Source organism: Oncorhynchus mykiss, chromosome 8 (genome assembly GCF_057628025.1).
Source record: "Oncorhynchus mykiss isolate SJ-2025 chromosome 8, ASM5762802v1, whole genome shotgun sequence".
Classification (NCBI taxonomy): Eukaryota; Metazoa; Chordata; class Actinopteri; order Salmoniformes; family Salmonidae; genus Oncorhynchus; species Oncorhynchus mykiss.
In genome coordinates, this window is record NC_143029.1 from 27103093 (window position 1) to 27123987 (window position 20895).

At 42.1% G+C, this 20895-nt stretch overlaps 1 protein-coding gene across 4 annotated transcripts in view; it reads left to right on the top strand.

The window, feature by feature from the left end:
• daam1b (dishevelled associated activator of morphogenesis 1b) overlaps positions 1–20895 on the top strand; it is a 126305-nt gene that overhangs the window by 19572 nt on the left and 85838 nt on the right. The window contains exon 1 of one of the 4 annotated variants that reach the window (XM_021612169.3): positions 19832–20318. The exons of 2 other annotated variants lie outside the window; for them this stretch is intronic. The gene's annotated coding sequence lies outside the window, so the exon portion shown is untranslated. Of the gene's footprint in view, positions 1–19831; positions 20319–20895 lie in introns of those variants that run through there. One more of the 4 variants, XM_090243063.1, reaches the window with a different exon arrangement.

A 20895-nucleotide genomic window follows, 5' to 3' on the forward strand; every position in this document is an offset into this window, starting at 1 on the left:
TTGCTTGACAGCAGTGCAAAGCAGGTAATGCTCCTCCAAACAGTTACAGATAATCCCCTGCTGACAACGGTCTGCTCGCCTCAACCCATTCCCTGACCTGCTGGAGACTACCATTGTGTTTGGTTTCTAAGGAAACACTCGTCAGAATGGATGACTGCTGCCCTCATCGACAGCACGTGTCAATTGTTGGTTCTTCTTCTCTAAATAACATGACAAAAAACAAATGGAGTAAAGGCTAAATGCCCTCAACTAGTTGTAGGAAAGGCTAGGAAACCTAACGATCTGATAATCTGAGAAGTAGTATGAAATATCGCTGACGCAGCCCAGATTAACTGCTGCATCTAACATTGTCAACTGAAAGTTCTGGCACCATGACAGCATCTCTTTCCATGTGATCCCAGTGTAACCTGAATACAGTCTAAATTCCATAGCATCCTACCCAAGGCCTTCTGCAGACAGCCAATATCTGCACTCTATCCTTTAGCTACAATTGTGTGACCTGGAGACAGACTTCGAACAGGGACATCCTAGTTATGAAATGCATACACCAAGCCCCTTATCACCCCCATGGTCTTGTTACGGCTTCACTGGAGCCAGCTGACCCCCACTCTTTGTCTGTGCTGGGTGTTAGTGGTGCACGCCCTCTCCTCATCGCCAGGGCTCTGCCAGCTGTTCATTTGTGAATTATTTGTTCATTATCATGGTAATCTAGGCCTTGGTTCCGCTTCTGGCTTCTCTCTGGCTTCTCTGGCAGAGCAACTGTCGCTTGGGGACAAAGTGACACTTAAAACAGGCCATCGTTTGACACAGACTGCAGTGGAGAGGGTGTTGCTGCAACCCTCTTAAAAAGGGGAATTTAAATGAAAAATATTTGTTTGTGCTTATAACCCTACAATTGAATGGTGTCAATAGCGCTACATTTCTAGACTGTTGGAGTCACCCTGATCTCTCTAGCAAAGGCCCTCTGCGTTCCATTTGTCACTTAAAATAAACATTTAATTTTACATTATCCTGTTCGGGAAGCCCAGTCAAATATGAGATGAGCTTTACAGACCGTTTACAAACGGAAACTGCGTTGTTTCCAAATCTGCATATTTGAGCACTCCACAGGGATGCCCAATTCAAGTCAAATCTTTCTCTTGATTAAATACAATTCTTTATAAATGGCAGAGTCAGAGATAAAAGCTGGCACACATTTAACCCTTTAGGAAGTAGGCTACAGTCCATAAAGTATTTTGGATTAATTGTGAAACTACTTAACTACATTCCTGCCGCTTAACATTTAAAAAGACTACCAAACTATTTTCCCTATTCAAAGAACTAAAACAGTCTGATATTTGTATGTGTTTTTGCAGGTCCTTGAAGCTCCTCCACTGAAGTGAAACCAGAGCGGGTGGCATAGTTACACCAGAACTAGAACATCCTGTGCCTTTGACTCAAGGACACATCTTAGAATTTCAGTGGCCCAAAAAAACATTACATAGGTCACACATTTCTGCATCGCCAGTATATTTATAGTAGTATAAAGTAGAGTGCAGCTACAAGGATTACTTCTCTTGGGAATATGTGAAGACTTTTGAGTGTGTTATTTGCGTTTAACCAAGCAAGTGCATTACTAACATTAAAAAACAGAAGAGTTGCAAGGGACAAGGCGGCAGGGTAGCCTAGTGGTTAGAGCGTTGGACTAGTAACCGGAAGGTTGCAAGTTCAAACCCCCGAGCTGACAAGGTACAAATCTGTTGTTCTGCCCCTGAACAGGCAGTTAACCCACTGTTCCTAGGCCGTCATTGAAAATAAGAATTTGTTCTTTACTGACTTGCCTGGTTAAATAAAGGTTAAATAAATAAATAAAATAAACATACATGACAGGTTGCGAGGAGACCCAGCAATGAGAGCTTGTCCTTTTGCCCTTTCATTTCACCCTCTTCAAGTTCATAGATAGCTAGTAAGCCACACAAGCATGAACATCGGCACGTCTATGTCTAAGCATGATATGATCAGAGGGGGAGGGGGGGGGGGGGATCCTATACAGGCTTAAAGGTGCACTATGCAGAAATCACTCTGCCATTTCCTGGTTGCAAAAATTCTAATAGTTATCCTGATTTCAGTTTGTGTGATAAAACAAGCAACTAAAATTTAGAAAACTGAAATATATTTTTCCTTACCAAAAATAGTGTACTTTCAGCTGTTTGAAGCTGGTATACAAAACCGAAAGTAAGACATGAAAATTAAACTTAAGAACAGGAAGAATAGGGCACATAGAACATTTCTACTGCTTCTTAGACTTGTTATCAATGACAGATCTATAACTCACATTTTTGAAAAAATGTGAATTTTATCGGGTCGCCCAAAAAGTTGCATATTGCAGATTTAACAGAGTAAACTCAAAGGCTGCTCATCTCCCCCTTCAGGATGAAGGAGAAAATGCTCTGAACTGCACGCCATTCTGTGCCCCGTTTCAAGAGCTGTACACTGGTCGCTGGTGACGCAGCTCAGATTGGTCAGTGCAACTAGTGTTCCACATCCTTTTTTCTTGTACTATTGACCACACTTGCAAAAAGTATTCCTCCTTCAAATCGAACGGCATGTCAAAATATTCCAAAGAACAGTGCCACTGACAGAAAACAAATTACAGGTAAACAACGGAGCAACTCTAGATAATAATTAAGAAAATACCACAAGCACATCCTGAACTGGAGACAAGTTGAGCAAACTATATTGTTTTCAGGGTTATTGTAAGACATGACCGAGTACATACAGTATCTTTACGCTGGTGCTGAATACCCAGGAATAGGGAATGGACAAAAACAAGTGCTGAGCAAATGAATATGCCTTCATTTTCTATTTCACCATAAGAGTAAGCGGTAGACAGAAAAAAGATTTATGAGTGTTCAAACCTGCTGCCATGTTGCTCCCTTTACCCCGAAGACACATGAAATCTAGTGCTTTCCCGACAGAGGAAAGTTATCGAATATAAAAGGGCCTCTTTTTTCCAGCATCAGTCCTCGCACCAACTAGTGGAATAGTGTAAATTTCAGGGCCCTGGATAGCAGCAGGGTTCAATCTGTGTTGCTGCTGAAGCCCTTTTGGTAATTGGATGATGCCTCCTGTCTCGTCATTTTTCTGAAAATGGCTCAGAGAAACCCAATGACTATCAAACCAGACATATGGTGAAGATATCAAATGTTTCAAATGTGGGGGGAAAGCCTTTTTTTAACAAGGAAGGGCTTTTTGGAATCCAGGGCGAACCAATGGCCCCATGACCCTTATACTCTCTGTCCTCTTAACCCAAAGAGGCTGCTTTCTTGTTTGAAGGTTACTCTCTGCACGCGTAGTTCCCTGTGTCAGATGTTGCTCAGTCGCAAACAATGACGAACAAGACAATGCCTTGTCACAGGTAACGAAAGAAATGTGAACAAACGGGTGTGGAAGCAAAGTAGGAAAAAGCATGGTGGCAAAACACGAGACATCTCTTGCTGTTGAGAGAGGGGGTGATCTTACGATGGGAAAATGTAATGATAAAAGGAATCTGACAGGCACCTACGTACTGACTGAGATAATCTAACAAGTCATGGCTTCCAGGAGGAAACCACACATCCTACACATTGAGATTTCACATTCAAAATGTACACTGAACAAAAATATACACTTGAAGTTGGAAGTTTACATACACTTACTTTGGAGTCATTAAAACTCGTTTTTCAACCACTCCAAATTTCTTGTTAGCAAACTGTAGTTTTGGCAAGTCGGTTAGGATATCTACTTTGTGCATGATACAAGTAATCTTTCCAACAATTGTTAACAGACAGATTATTTCATTTATAATCCACTGTATCACAATTCCAGTGGGTCAGAGTTTACATACACTAACTTGACTGTGCCTTTAAACATTTTGGAAAATTCCAGAAAATGATGTCATGGCTTTAGTAGCTTCTGATAGGCTAATTGACATCATTTGAGTCAATTGGAGGTAAACCTGTGGATGTATTTCAAGTCCTACATTCAAACTCTGCCTCTTTGCTTGACATCATGAGAAAATCTAAATAAATCAGCCAAGACCTCAGAAAAACAATTGTAGACCTACACAAGTCTGGTTCATCCTTGGGAGCATTTTCCAAATGCCTTAAGGTACCACATTCATCTGTACAAACAATAGTACGCAAGTATTAACACCATGCAGTCGTCATACCGCTCAGGAAGGAGACGCGTTCTGTCTCCTAAAGATGAATGTACTTTGGTGCGAAAAGTGCAAATCAATCCCAGAACAATAGCAAAGGACCTTGTGAAGATGCTGGAGGAAACAGGTACAAAAGTATCTATATCCACAGTAAAACAAGTCCTATATCGACATAACCTGAAAGGCCGCTCAGGAAGCCACTGCTCCAAAACCGTCATAGAAAAGCCAGACTATGGCTTGTAACTGCAGAGATCATACTTTTTGGAGAAATGTTCTCTGGTCTGATGAAACAAAAATAGAAATGTTTGGCCATAATGACCGTCTTTATGTTTGGAGAAAAAGGGGGAAGCTTACAAGCCGAAGAACACCATCCCAACTGTGAAGCACGGGGATGGCAGCATCATGTTGTGTGGGTGCTTTGCTGCAAGAGGGACTGGTGCACTTCACAAAATAGATGGAGTCATGAGGAAGGAAAATTATGTGGATATATTGAAGCAACATCTCAAGACATCAGGCAGGAAGTTAAAGCTTGGTCGCAAATGGGTCTTCCAAATGAACAATGACCCCAAGCGTACTTTCAAAGTTGTTGCAAAATGGTTTAAGGACAACAAAGTCAAGGTATTGGAGTGGCCATCACAAAGCCCTGACCTCAATCCTATAGAAAGTTTGTGGGCAGAACTGAAAAAGTGTGTGCGAGCAGAGAAGCCTACAAACCTGACTCAGTCATACCAGCTCTGTCAAAATTCACCCAGCTCTGTCAAAATTCACCCAACTTATTGTGGGCGCTGCCGGAGTCTCCCGCCTATTCGGGACCCATTTCGAGGGTCGCCGCTTTAGAGGCCACGGAGGCGTGCGAAGAGGCGCATTAGAACTATGGTGAAGTGGGGTCCACGTCCCGCGCCAGAACCGCCACCGCGGACAGACGCCCACCCAGACCCTCCCCTATAGTTTCAGGTTTTGCGGCCGGAGTCCGCACCTTTGGGGGGGGTACTGTCACGTTCTGACCTTTTTATTTCCTTTGTTTTGTCTTTATTTAGTATGGTCGGGGCGTGAGTTGGGGTGGGCAGTCTATGTCTCTGTGTTTGGCCTGATATGGTTCTCAATCAGAGGCAGCTGTCTATCGTTGTCCCTGATTGAGAACCATATTTAGGTAGCCTGGGTTTCACTGTTGGTTTGTGGGTGTTTGTTTCCTGTGTCAGTGTTTGTGCCACACTGGACTGTTTCGGTTAGTTTATATTCACTTTCTTGTTTTTGTATTTCATAGTGTTCAGTCTTTTCTATTAAAACATGGACACTTACCACGCTGCGTATTGGTCCGATCCTTGCTACACCTCTTCAGCCGAAGAGGAGGAAATCTGCCGTTACAAATGCATTTCTTTTGGGACATGTGCTCTCACCATTCTGTGTGTATGATAGAGGACACACTCGGAGAGTAATGCTACCCGAGTTTCTTTACAATTGGGGTGTCGCCGCAAGGCCATCTACTAGTTTTGTCATGATTCCAGAATTTTGACATATACCAGGCATTTTAGCCAAAGTCACCAAATGGCACTTGGTCCAGACAGAAACTCAGCTACTGCTCTGTTCAATAGTTGGGCATCTTTTGAGTTTCGAGAAGCAAACTACATAATTGTAATGATTTATTTGAATGGTAAATCAAGATGTAGCCTAGGCCTATCCACAATACAGGTGAATGCATATTCAATAGGAGTGCATCCATTGGGTTAATGCTTGTTTTGGCTGATTTCATGGGGCTACAGATAACAAAAATATATATTTCCTGTTCCATTTTAGACTTATTTTATGATACTGATCAACAACTGCATAGAAGTAGCTTCTTTTATAGAAAATATGCGCTCTCTCTTTAACCAGTAATGACATCATTAATGAGGCAGTCAGTTTGATGAGGCAATAGATAATCTTTGGGAGAGTCATGAGACATGAGAAGTTCATTTTGGTGTTCAGCTTCGAAATCAGCATATTTTGCATTATGGTTTGCATATTAAATCACAAACAAAGTACTAGGGTAGTGAAGTGATGTTAGCTTTAGCTGTCAGCTAGCAAGGAAAGTTAAGCTACCAGTGTCGTCTTCCATTAGTGCTGAGCAATTAACCGACATATCGTTTTTTGGGGGTGTTATTAAACTACTAATTGACCGATGTCGGTCCATTTTGTGAGCCAATTGATTTTTGTCGGTCAATTTTGTGAGCCCAATGCACTGTTTCGAAAGAGAGAAATCAAATCATTCATGAGATAAATCCTGTGAAGAACTACATAGGATGCTGGGCTGAAGTGAGTTTTAATTAAGCAAATAGTCAACCTAGTTCAGAGCAAGAACATGTTAATAAAATACAATGACCAAAATCCATTTTGCCTGTTTTTTCCGGCTCCGTCTGAGATGGATCTACTTTTACGCCTGCTATGTTAGATACACACAGACCACATGAGAGAGGAATGTAGACAACTAGGAGAGGGAGACAGTTTGAAAGTATGCCTTATCTACTTTTAAGAACTAGTAAAATGATTGTCAGACAGCTGTGCAGCATGCTTAGCCAGGCTAGCCTAGCTAAGTAGGATGACTAAAGACAATAGCCTACAGTATGGGGAGAACAGAGAACATTGTCTGGCTGTTTGATTTTAAGAAAGGTGTTGATGTTTATGGTTAGGTACACATTGGTGCAACGGCAGTGATTTTTTTTTTGGGGAATGCGCTTGTTAAATCACCCAATTGGCGAAGTAGGCTGTGATTCAATGATAAATTAACAGGCACCGCATCGATTACATGCAACGCAGGACAAGCTAGATAAACTAGTAATATCATCAACCATGTGTAGTTAACTAGTGATTATGTTAAGATTGATTGTTTTTTTATAAGATCCATTTAATGCTAGCTAGCACCTTACTGGGGCTCCTTGCTTCACTCGCATAACAGGTAGTCAGCCTGCCACGCAGTCTCCTCGTGGAGTGCAATGTAATCGGCCATGATCGGTGTCCAAAAATGCCGATTACAGATTTATGAAAACAACTTGAAATCGGCCATTCCGATTAATCGGTCGACCTCTACAAGCCAAAGCTTCATACTATTTTTCAGACATAGAGAACTGACACTGGCCAAACTGGCCATTGGGATAGGACTGGTTTGGGGGATCCGTCTGTGGCTTGCCTTTTATTTTTTTATTTTTTTAATCCTTCTGTTTTAATCATTGTTGGGAAGAAGTCTAGTCCAAAGCGGATGTTGGGTACTATATTTAATATTATATGAATCCAATCAATTAAAATGGGCAATATGGGTGCAATCAATCAACTTAAACAATGAAATTATAGTTAAACAAAATAATGATACAGGAATTCTTGTCTTGTCTGTTTCTAACTGCAGAAACTATTTCAGAACAATCTCAGATGGTGGGTGTCAAGGCATGCTAGAGTGACCTGATAAGCAGCTTGATTAAATAGTACCCGCAAAACACCAGTCTCAACGTCAACAGTGAAGAGGCGACTCCGGGATGCTGGTCTTCTAGGCAGAGTTGCAAAGCCATATCTCAGACTGGTTAATGAAAAGAAAAGATTTAGATGGGTGAAATAACACAGACACTGGACAGAGGAACTCTGCCTAGAAGGCCAGCATCCCGGAGTTGCCTCTTCACTGTTAACGTTGAGACTGGTGTTTTGCGGGTACTATTTAATCAAGCTGCCAGTTGAGGACTTGTGAGGCGTCTGTTTCTCAAACTAGACACTTTAATGTACTTGTCCTCTGGCTCAGTTGTGTACCGGGGCCTCCCAGTCCTCTTTCTATTCTGTTTAGGGCCAGTTTGTGCTGTTCTGTGAAGGGAGTAGTACACAGCATTGTACGAGATCTTCAGTTTCTTGGCAATTTCTTGCATGGAATAGCCTTCATTTCTCAGAACAAGAATAGACTGATGAGTTTCAGAAGAAAGTTCTTTGTTTCTGGCCCTTTTGAGCCTATAATCGAACCCACAAATGCTCATGCTCCATATACTCAACTAGTCGAAAGAAGGCCAGTTTTGTTGCTTCTTTAAATCAACACAACAGTTTTCAGCTGTGCTAACACATAATTGCAAAAGGGTTTGCTAATGATCAATTAGCCTTTTAAAATGATACATTTGGATTAGCTAACACAACATGCCATTGAAACACAGGAGTGATGGTTGCTGATAAATGTAGATATTCCGTAAAAAAATCAGCTGTTTCCAGCTCCAATAGTATTTTACAACATTAACAATGTCTACACTGTATTTCTTTTTACATTTTATGTTATTTTGATGGACAAAAAAAGTGCTTTTCTTTCAAAAACACAAACATTTTTAAGTGACCCCAAACTTTTGAACGGTAGCGTATGTTTTCTTTTTCCCCCCACCCTGTCCCCTGTCCCCTGTCCCCTGTCCCCTGTTCCCTGTCCCCTGTCCCCTGTCCCCTGTCCCCTGTCCCCTGTCCCCTGTTCCCTCACCCGCTTTAACCCTTCAACTACAATCGTACCAGACATGTTGTTAAAACAGAGGCACAACGTGAGGCGTCTGTCCTCTGGTGCAGGACGTGTGTGTGTGTGTGTGACATGCTGGCCAAACCGGATGTGCACACTGATTTTGTTCACCCACACCAGAAGCTATCAGGACACGCAGGTTGAAATATCAAAACAAACTGTGAACCAATTATATTAATTTGGGGACAGGTCAAAAAGCATTAAACATTTATGGCAATTTAACTAACTAGCTTGCTGTTGCTAGCTAATTTGTCCTGGTATATAAACATTGGGTTGTTAATTTACCTGAAATGCACAAGTACCTCAACTCTGACAATTAATCCACAGATAAAACGGTAAACTGTTTCTCATCTTTCCTCCATCCTTAAGGCTTCTTTTTCTTCTTTGGACTTTATATGGCGGTTGGCAACCAACTTTACAGCATTACCACAATCTATCGGAGTGTGGACCTTAGTTCATTTTCCAATCACCCACGTGGGTATATACTGCTTAAAACCAATGAGGAGATGGGAGAGACCGGACTTGCATTGCGTTGAGCGTCACAAATAGAACCAATTTCTATTTTAGCACCTTGCCACGCAGATGCCCGCGAGCAGTGTGGGTGCCATGATTGAATAACATGTATGTGTTCATGTTTTTTGCAATGCTTGCGCACTTGATGCGAGTGGTGTGGTCAGCATGTTAGAGTAGGAATTGGAACACGGAGAGCATTTGCATGATGGTATTAAGTGGTCAAGCCAAGAGGCCATCGAGACAGCATCAACCAGTGGTCACACTATGTCAGTGAGCTTTTACACCCAGAAACTTGTTTAATCATCACATGACATGTATACAGCCATTTTGTTTTAGCCTCCTAAAGTACAATTTTGATAGCCTATATCTGGCTAGTCAAAAAAGGAGTCATGCCATTAGATCAGTTTCCTACTATGGCCAATAGTTGCTTATAAACTGGGTGGTTCGAGGTATATCAGACCGTATACCACTGGTATGACAAAACCATTTATTTTTACTACTCTAATTACTTTGGTAACCAGTTTATAATAGAACCCTCTGGGGTTTGTGATATATGGCCAATATACCACGGCTAAGGGCTGTATCAAGTACTGCCCTTAGCCGTGGTATATTGGCCATATACCACACCTGCTCGGCCTTATTGCTTAAAAATATCTCTCAGGATATGCATAGGCCTAAATTCCCATTAATTCTTAATTGAGATCTGGCTGAGGATCAAGTACATGTTATGATAGTCTCTTTGTCTGCCCTCTCTCATTCTCTCCACGAATCAGCAATGGTTGCTTAAGCTCTTCATAGCATTGAGGCACATCTGGGGGGGATCAACAAGTTAGGCCCTAAACCAGAACTGTTAACCCCCAAATTCCATAAATCCAGTGCAAGAACGTTCCCCAACAGCTGCAGCCCTTTGCCTTGCTCTTTCCTTTCTCCCATTAAAAGTTTGGAATTCCTTAATGCACAACACGACACAACACATCAAGCAAAGCTCCCATGGAAGGACGTCTCTTTTGAAACAATGTGCGAACCAGACAGGGACTAAGTATGTTTTGTGTGGTTGATGTACCTTGCCAGCTTAGAATTGGTTCATTGATTTGATTTTGATTTCATCCTTTATTTAGCCAGGTAAGTCATTGAGAACAAATTCAATAAGAACCTTTATTAATTATTTAGATTAAGCGGTTCAACTGGAAAGTATTTCACGTCCCTATATCAGATTGCAGAATTCAGATTTTGCCAAGGCTGTCCTCTGAGTTGGAGAGGACAATCAGGAAAGCCTAAAACCTTTTGAGGTAGCCACCAATGCAAATAGACCGAGATCCTCTGAAAGTTAAACACACAAGCTCCCTCCCCTCTCTTCTACTCATATTTCCCACTCTCAATCACTCCCTCTTTCTCATTCTCACTTTATCTTTCTTTTGAAGTTCAAAAGACAGCTGCATGGAATAAAATGCTATTTTGACCACAAACAGGAGGAGCAGTTGCTTTTCTCTCCTTTTATTTTGGATCCCAGATTTAAAAAACAGTGCTCCCTGCCTTGGCGAGATAGCGGACCTTTTTTTCACAGCTCCAGTTGTTCAGTGGCATTCAGGGTAGATTACAGGACACAATGCGTGGCAAGGCCCCTCGTGGGGTGTCCGGAGTGATGCCAGGCGGCAATTACAAGGCCTTTCCACCCCTCTTAACGCAACCCTCTCTACGCCAAGCTTTTAATTTGTGATCACGATAGTCCCAAATTAGGGGGGCTGCATTGATGGAATTTGTGGGTACGGCCCATCCCTGAATTCACCACTCCTTTTGGTTTGGAATGGGACAACTGGGCTTTTATGTAGAACCCCCACACATGATGCACACCCCCACATAGTTTAGTGGTTAGGTGCACTTGGTTCAAAGGCAGGGCACATATCAGGCTTTACTCAATGGAACTTTACCCCCATCACGGATCGTTAGTTGCCCCTCACACTGCAGAGCAGAAGCCCAGAGAGAGTCAGGGCTGCTCTCCATGGAACTGGACCTGTGTGTTATTCCAGCTGCAGTCGGCCCTTTTCAGAGGCGGCATCCCAGAACAAGATAACTCCTTGTGTTATCCATTGGTTCAACACATGCCCCTTTGCTTTAGGTACATCGGTTACATAACTATATTGCTACTAGCACAACTAGAATGGTGATGAACAAAGGAAAACAATGTAGGCTGCTTGAGTCAATTACATGCCAGTTCCAATAGAAGACCCTACATTATAGACATTTGTTAATTAGAAAGGTATTCCGAGTTGGACACATTTTGATGAATATAAGTACATTCCTTGGAGAATTTCTGTATCCTGCTGTAAATTATGTAACCTCTGCTCCAGACTAGAATGCTGCTAGCTGTGGCTTAATGCAGAGCTCATCCCTCTGCATTGTGACAAGTGTTGGCCTGATGAGATTGTTGTTTCTTCAAATAAACAAATGTGAAGACCAGCCTCACTGTTGGTTCGATCTTATTTCTACAAATGCCCAATACACCATAAAAACCAAGGGTTTGTGCTATGCCATGTCCATCTCTTTCTTCTCTTAGTAGCCTAATACTTGTTAATTAAATTATACTTATCCCACCAGACATGCCACCAGGGGTCTTTTCACAGTCCCCAAATCCAGAACAAATTCAAGAACGCGTACCGTATTATATAGAGCCCTATTGCATGGATCTTCCTTCCATCTCATATTGCTCAAATAAACAGCAAACCTGGTTTGAAAAACCAGATAAAGTAACACCTCATGGCACAAAGCCTCTCCCCTATTTGACCTAGATAGTTTGTGTGTATGCATTGATATCTAGGCTACTTGTGCCTTTTTAAAAATGTATGTAGTACTGTCCCAGAGCTGTTCTTGTCTATTGATGTTCTGTATTATGTTTAATGTTTTGTGTGGACCCCAGGAAGAGTAGCTGCTGCTTTTGCAACCGCTAATGGGGATCCTAATAAAATGCCAAATAAATATTCAGACCACTTTACTTTTTCCACATTTTGTTACGTTACAGCCTTACTCTAAAATGGATTAAATAAAACAAATTCCTCATCAATCTACACACAATACCCCCTAATAACAAAGCAAAAACATTTTTTTCCCCGTTTTTTTTCTCATTTATAAAGAAAAATTTGCATAAGTATTCAGACCCTCTATTCAGTACTTTGTTGAAGCACCTTTGGCAGCGATTACAGCCTCGAATCTTCTTGGATATGACGCTACAAGCTAGGCACACTGGTATTTGGGGAGTTTCTCCCATTCTTCTCTGCAGATCCTCTCAAGCTCTGTCAGGTTGGATGGGGAACGTCACTGCACAGCTATTTCCAGGTCTCTCCAGAGATGTTTGATCAGGTTCAAGTCCGGGCCCTGGCTGGGCCCCTCAAGGACATTCAGAGACTTATCCCGAAGTCAGTCCTGCATTATCTTGGCTGTGTGCTTAGGGTCGTTGTCTTGTTGGAAGGTGAACTTTCACCACAGTCTGCGGTCCTGAGCAGGTTTTCATCAAGGAGCTCTCTGTACTTTGCTCCGTTCATATTTCCCTCAATCCTGACTAGTCTCCCAGTCCCTACCGCTGAAAAACATCCCCACAGCATGATGCTGCCACCACCGTGCTTCACCGTAGGGATGGTGCCAGGTTTCCTCCAGACATGATGCTTGGAATTCAGGCCAAAGAGTTCAATCCTGGTTTCATCAAAACAGAGAATCCTGTTTCTCCTGGTCTGAGAGTCCTTTAGGTGCCCTTTGGCAAACTCCAAGCGGGCTATTGTGTGACTTTTTACTGAGTGGCTTCCATCTGGCCAGAGATGGTTGTCCTTCTGGAAGGTTCTCCCATCTCCATAGAGGAACTCTAGAGCGCTGTCAGCGTGACCATCGGAGTCTTGGTCACCTCCCTGACCAAGACCCGTCTCCTCTGATTGCTCAGTTTGGCCAGACGGCCAGCTCTAGGAATCGTCTTGGTGGTTCCAAACTTCATCCATTTAAGAATGATGGAGGCCACTGTGTTCTTGGACCTTCAATGCTGCAGAAATGTTTTGGTACCCTTCCCCAGATCTGTACCTCGACACAATTCTGTCTCCGAGCTCTACAGACAATTTCTTTGACCTCATGGCTTGATTTTTGCTCTTACATGCACTGTCAACTGTGGGATCTTTTTATATAGACAGGTGTATGCCTTTCCAAATGATGTCCAATCAATTGAATTTGCTACAGGTGGACTCCAAGTTGTAGAAACATCTGAAGGATGATCAACGGAAACAGGATGCACATGAGCTCAATTTCGAGTAACGTTACAAAGGGTGTGAATACTTATTTAAATAAGGTATTTATAAAAACCTGGTTTTGCTTTGTCATTATTTGTTATTGTGTGTAAATTGAGGGAAACAAAACATTAAAACCAACAAATAAAAACATTGCAGCCCACAGGTAGAAAAGGCCAGTTTTATTGCTTCTTTAATCAGGACAACAGTTTTCTGCTGTGCTAACATAATTGCAAAAGAGTTTTCTAATGATCAATTAGCCTTTTTAAAATGATAAACTTGGATTAGCTAACACAACGTGCCATTGGAACACAGGAGTGATTTAAAAACAAGGACATTTCTAAGTGACTCCAAACATATGAACAGTTTGTGTGTGAGTGATATACAGTGCCTTGCGAAAGTATTCGGCCCCCTTGAACTTTGCGACCTTTTGCCACATTTCAGGCTTCAAACATAAAGATATAAAACTGTATTTTTTTGTGAAGAATCAACAACAAGTGGGACACAATCATGAAGTGGAACGACATTTATTGGATATTTCAAACTTTTTTAACAAATCAAAAACTGAAAAATTGGGCGTGCAAAATTATTCAGCCCCTTTACTTTCAGTGCAGCAAACTCTCTCCAGAAGTTCACTGAGGATCTCTGAATGATCCAATGTTGACCTAAATGACTAATGATGATAAATACAATCCACCTGTGTGTAATCAAGTCTCCGTATAAATGCACCTGCACTGTGATAGTCTCAGAGGTCCGTTAAAAGCGCAGAGAGCATCATGAAGAACAAGGAACACACCAGGCAGGTCCGAGATACTGTTGTGAAGAAGTTTAAAGCCGGATTTGGATACAAAAAGATTTCCCAAGCTTTAAACATCCCAAGGAGCACTGTGCAAGCGATAATATTGAAATGGAAGGAGTATCAGACCACTGCAAATCTACCAAGACCTGGCCATCCCTCTAAACTTCAGCTCATACAAGGAGAAGACTGATCAGAGATGCAGCCAAGAGGCCCATGATCACTCTGGATGAACTGCAGAGATCTACAGCTGAGGTGGGAGACTCTGTCCATAGGACCACAATCAGTCGTATATTGCACAAATCTGGCCTTTATGGAAGAGTGGCAAGAAGAAAGCCATTTCTTAAAGATATCCATAAAAAGTGTTGTTTAAAGTTTGCCACAAGCCACCTGGGAGACACACCAAACATGTGGAAGAAGGTGCTCTGGTCAGATGAAACCAAAATTGAACTTTTTGGCAACAATGCAAAACGTTATGTTTGGCGTAAAAGCAACACAGCTCATCACCCTAAACACACCATGCCCACTGTCAAACATGGTGGTGGCAGCATCATGGTTTGGGCCTGCTTTTCTTCAGCAGGGACAGGGAGGATGGTTAAAATTGATGGGAAGATGGATGGAGCCAAATACAGGACCATTCTGGAAGAAAACCTGATGGAGTCTGCAAAAGACCTGAGACTGGGATGGAGATTTGTCTTCCAACAAGACAATGATCCAAAACATAAAGCAAAATCTACAATGGAATGGTTCAAAAATAAACATATCCGGGTGTTAGAATGGCCAAGTCAAAGTCCAGACCTGAATCCATTCGAGAATCTGTGGAAAGAACTGAAAACTGCTGTTCACAAATGCTCTCCATCCAACCTCACTGAGCTCGAGCTGTTTTGCAAGGAGGAATGGGAAAAAATGTTAGTCTCTCGATGTGCAAAACTGATAGAGACATACCCCAAGCGACTTACAGCTGTAATCGCACAAAAGGTGGCGCTACAAAGTATTAACTTAAGGGGGCTGAATAATTTTGCACGCCCAATTTTTCAGTTTTTGATTTGTTAAAAAAGTTTGAAATATCCAATAAATGTCGTTCCACTTCATGATTGTGTCCCACTTGTTGATTCTTCACAAAAAAATACAGTTTTATATCTTTATGTTTGAAGCCTGAAATGTGGCAAAAGGTCGCAAAGTTCAAGGGGGCCGAATACTTTCGCAAGGCACTGTATAATGTTACTTACCCTAAATTATTCATCTCATATGCATACGTATATACTGTACTCTATATCATCGACTGTATCCTTATGTAATACATGTATCACTAGCCACTTTAACTATGCCACTTTGTTTACATACTCATCTCATATGTATATACTGTACTCGATACCATCTACTGTATCTTGCCTATGCTGCTCTGTACCATCACTCATTCATATATCCTTATGTACATATTCTTTATCCCCTTACACTGTGTACAAGACAGTAGTTTTGGAATTGTTAGTTAGATTACTTGTTGGTTATTACTGCATTGTCGGAACTAGAAGCACAAGCATTTTGCTACACTCGCATTAACATCTGCTAACCATGTGTATGTGACAAATAAAATTTGATTTGATTTGATACTTATCTCACCGCACCCTCATATGCCATGTCTTGAAATATGCAGATATACGGATTGAAAGTAAATTGAGATTGTAAAACTTCTGACGACCAACTTTTGGACTTTGTAGCACTCCCAGAAGTCATGAATTATTGAGTCCTTTTTATTTTTACACTTAAGATATGACTCTGTGCTGTATAATTGTCTCTTGTATAATACATTCTATACATTAGGTTATACTGGATTAAGCGTACATTTTGTTAACTGTAATTTCATTAATTACTGTAATTAATTTCACTAATTATGTTCTAACACTCCCTCCATCTTGTAGTGATATTAGTATTTCTGTTATTCATAAATAACTGGCTAGGTAGCAAACGTCATAACTTTTAGGACCTATACTTGTTCGCTGACAGAAACTATTGGGAACTTCAGCTAACAGGATAGCTTCTTCGTTCCGGGAGACCTGTAAGTTACATATTGGTGTATCTAATGTGTACAGGTCTCCCCCGGAGCGAAGAGGCTACTAACTAGCTAACAGTAGTATTGGCGATATAATGGCACCGTTCGCTAACTTAAGTAATGTTATCTAGCTCGCTACAACGTTAACATAGATTAAAAGGGAATACAATGACTTGTTTGGTTACAAGGCCCTATCAAACTAGCTAACTGTGTATCTTCTGAGGGGAGTATATATCTTATGAAATAGTTAGCTAGCTAGCAATCAATGTTTAAATGTTACCTAGCTAGCTAACTTAGCTAACATTAGCTAGCTAGATACAAACAGAATGATGCATGGAATGATCTGCAGTTTAAGGCAAGCAAGGTCTGTCAGCTAACTGTGACCCCCTTCTGGTCTGTTTTAACTAACGTTAGCTGTCACTGCCCAGCGACAGTTTCAACAAACAAAGCAACTTTTTATCTTCAATAATTCTTACCTTAACATAACTTACAACAATTCATCAACCATACGCTCCATACACATTCTTGCCAACCAGATGAAATGATGAGTTCATTGTTTAATGTCCTAGGCATAACCAAGCAAACACCACCTCATTGCAGGTTTAAACTTATTTTTTTATTTTCTAGTGTTTTTCTCAAATTTTCTTAATCAGTTTGTTCATTACTACACACACCCGGGTAGAACTTTTGAATACTAATTGCTGGGTACTTACCGTCCACCTGACCTCCCCGAATTCCCTGAGACGGCAGAACAATGCACTAGCTTCTTTGGCGAGGTGTCGAGCTTCTTGGGAGTCCTACCGAAGAGTAGGAAGCGGAGACACCGACAGAGAGGCAGATGTGGCAGGGTTTTAGTCCTCCATTACTGAGCATACTACCCGCCAATGTTCAATCATTAATGAACAAACTAGACGAACTCAGAGCGAGGATCTCCTACCAGAGGAACATCAGATCCTGCAACATACTCTGTTTTTCTGAGACTTGGCTTTCAGATGGATTATATACAACCAGCGAGCTTTAGTTGTTTGATTGGAAAGTAAGTGGGCTCTACAACACGGTGCGACACGGGAAACGTACAGGAACTTGCGAGTTTCTGCTCCGCCAACTTGGAATACTTATTCATAAAATGTCTTCCAATTTACCTTCCGAGAGAGTACACAGTGATTATTGCCATGGCTGTGTACATTCCGCCCCAAGCGTACTCCCTTCCCTCCCTGACATACTCAACCCTCTCCAATTTGCCTACCACCCTGACAGATCCACGGGAGACGCAATCACCATGACCTGAAGCAGGTCACCTGTGAGCTTGTGTGGCCTACCACTTTGTGGCTGAGCCGTTGTTGCTCATAGATGTTCCCACTACACAATAACCGCACTTACAATTGACCGGGGCAGCTATAGGAGGGCAGAAATTTGACAAACTGACTTGTTAGAAAGGTGGCATCCTATGACGGTGCCACGTTGAATGTCACTGACCTCTTTAGTAAGGCCATTCTACTGCCAATGTTTGTCTATAGAGATTACATGGTTGTGTGCTTGATTTTATACACCTACCAGCAACGGGTGTGGCTGAAATAGCTGAATTCACTAATTTGGAGGGGTGTCCACATACTTTGTATATATTGTTGAGTTTACGGTTAATTAAAACAACAACCTGTCTACAGAAGGAACCTCTGTAGAGGAAGGGTTCAGCTAGCGCGTGTGTGTGTGTGTGTAATGAACCCATATACACTACCGGTCAAAAGTTTTAGAACGCCTACTCATTCAAGGGTTTTTCTTTATTTTTACATTTTTTTTACATTGTAGAATAATAGTGACTACATCAAAACTATGAAATAACACGTGGAATCATGTAGTAAGTAAAAATGTGTTAAACAAATCTAAATATATTTTATATTTGAGATTTTTCAAAGTAGCCACCCTTTGCCTTGATTACAGCTTTGCACACTCTTTGCATTCTCTCTACCAGCTTCACCTGGAATGCTTTTCCAACAGTCTTGAAGGAGTTCCGACACATGCTGAGCACTCATTGACTGTTTTTCCTGCACTCTGCGGTCCAACACTCTGCTGTCTCATCCAAAACCATCTCAATTTGGTTGAGGTCGGGGGATTGTGGAGGCCAGGTCATCTGATGCAGCACTCCATCACTCTCCTTGGTCAAATAACCCTTACACAGCCTGGAGGTGTGTTGGGTCACTGTTCTGTTGAAAAACAAATGATAGTCGCACTAAGCCCAAACCAGATGGGATGGCATATCGCTGCAGAATACTGTGGTAGCCTTGCTGGTTAAGTGTGGCTTGAATTCTAAATAAATCATTGCCAGTGTCACCAGCAAATCACCCCCACACCACAACACCCCCCTAGCGTGCTTTACAGTGGGAAATATACAAGCAGAGATCCTCCGTTCACCCACACCGCACTCACAAAGACACGGCGGTTGGAACCAAAAATCTCCAATTTGGACTCCAGACCAAAGGACAAATTTCCACCGGTCTAATGTCCATTGCTCGTGTTTCTTAGCCCAAGCAGGTCTCATCTTCGTAGTGGTTTCTTTGCAGCAATTCGACCATAAAGGCCTGATTTCACATCCTCTGAACAGTTGATGTTGATGTGTCTGTTACTTGAACTCTGTGAAGCAATTCTTTGGGCTGCAATTTCTGACTCTAATGAACGTATCTTCTGCAGCAGAGGTTACTCTGGGTCTTCCATTCCTGTGGCGGTCCTCACGAGAGCCAGTTTCATCATAGCGCTTGATGGTTTTTGCAACATCACGTGAAGAAACTTTCAAAGTTCTTGAAATGTTCCATATTGACTGACCTTCATGTCCTAAACTAATGATGGGCTGTCATATCTCTTTGCTAATTTGAGCTGTTCTTGACACATTATTTTACCAAATAGGGCTATATTCTGCCCCCCCCCACCTTGTCACAACACAACTGATTGGCTCAAACATTAATTTGTGGAATTTATTTCCTTAACTTTTCAGGAAGGCACACCTGTTAATTGAAATGCATTCCAGGTGACTACCTCATGAAGCTGGTTGAGAGAATGCCAAGAGTGTGCAAAGCTGTCATCAAGGCAAAGGGTGGCTACTTTGAAGAATCTCAAATACAAAATATATGTTGATTTGTTTGACACATTTTTGGTTATTCCATATGTTATTTCATGGTTTTTATGTCTTCACTATTATTCTACAATGTAGAAAATCCCTTGAATGAGTAGGTGTTCTAAAACTTTTGACCAGTAGTGTACGTAAATACCCATCAACATTATTTAGTAACATTATCTATTGCTATTTGTTTTACTCCCTCACTGACTCTCTCCTCCTCTCTCTCTTGCTCACACTCTCAGACATATATACACACACACACACACACACACACACACACACACACACACAGGCTCACACCTAGGCTTCATTTTCTCACAACCCTTCTCTAAACAAACCCTAAACACTTTAGCAAACCATAAGGGGGTTAAACTGCCTGAGTCCTATAATGGTTCTGGCTGTTGAAAAGGGGTGTGGCCTAAAGCCAGTAACATCTGTGCCTTTACCCTCAGCCCCCACAGCATGCTGGTGGAACAGAGCGAGAGAGGGGAGGGAGAGAGATTATGACGTAGCGAGGCAGGGATGGACCATTTGTTTTCGCAAATTCTCAGGAATACTAGGGAGAGGCTGCATTTGCCGGCCGGCTGGGGGAAGATCAGGAACGTCTGCTTTTGCTGTGTGCTTTTAACCTTCCACAAACCGGGCTCTGGGAATACATCCAACCAGAGCTGGCCTATATTCTTCCTCCCTTTCATTGTGGACAGCCCTTGGGGAATTTTGTCACTTGAGGCTTTTTATTCATGTGCTGAGATCCAATCAGTGTGTTACCTGGATACTGATAGCTCCCAGAAACAGTCTTTCGCTGGGAAGCTGTGATGGAAGCAGCTCTGTAGTAATGTGCGTGTGCAAAACTGGATACTGCAGCAACGCGGACTCTTAAAGGGGATACAGCAACTCTCACTCACTTCAATAGGGGGTAAGAAAATGCTGAATTTGATATCCCACCATTCTCCCCCGTAATGAAGTGAGAGAAATGGGGTTGAGCATTGTCCAGTCAGCGAGCCTGTCTGCTATCTCTGCCGATAGGATGGTGTGATGCCTGCATGTGATTATTACCTCTGCGAGGGGTATAGGCCTTGATGGACTGTTAACCCTTCAGTTGGCTATCTCACTCAGTGTGTTATTCCACTCGCTGGGAGGTGTGACTGCTTGTATAATTAATTGGGAGGTGGTGGTTTGTTGAGAGGGGGGAGGGTGCCTTGGGCAGTTCGTAATGTAGAGATCTGTCCTCTCTGCATGCGGGGGAATGCCCCGTAATGACAAGCTTCGCCTAGAGATGTGCTGAGGCGGCGGGACAAAAATGCTCCAACCTCCCTCAACAGTTTTCTGTATCAGAGTATGCAGCCTTTGAGCAGAGCTGTGTGTGTGTGTGTGTGTGTGTGTGTGTGTGGGAGGGAGGGAGATGAGCTGGCATACATTTTTATCAAGGGGGTGTGGCAGTGCAGATAAGGAGGTCAATGAAATGGAGAGTCACCTTGAAAAGAGAAGTCTCT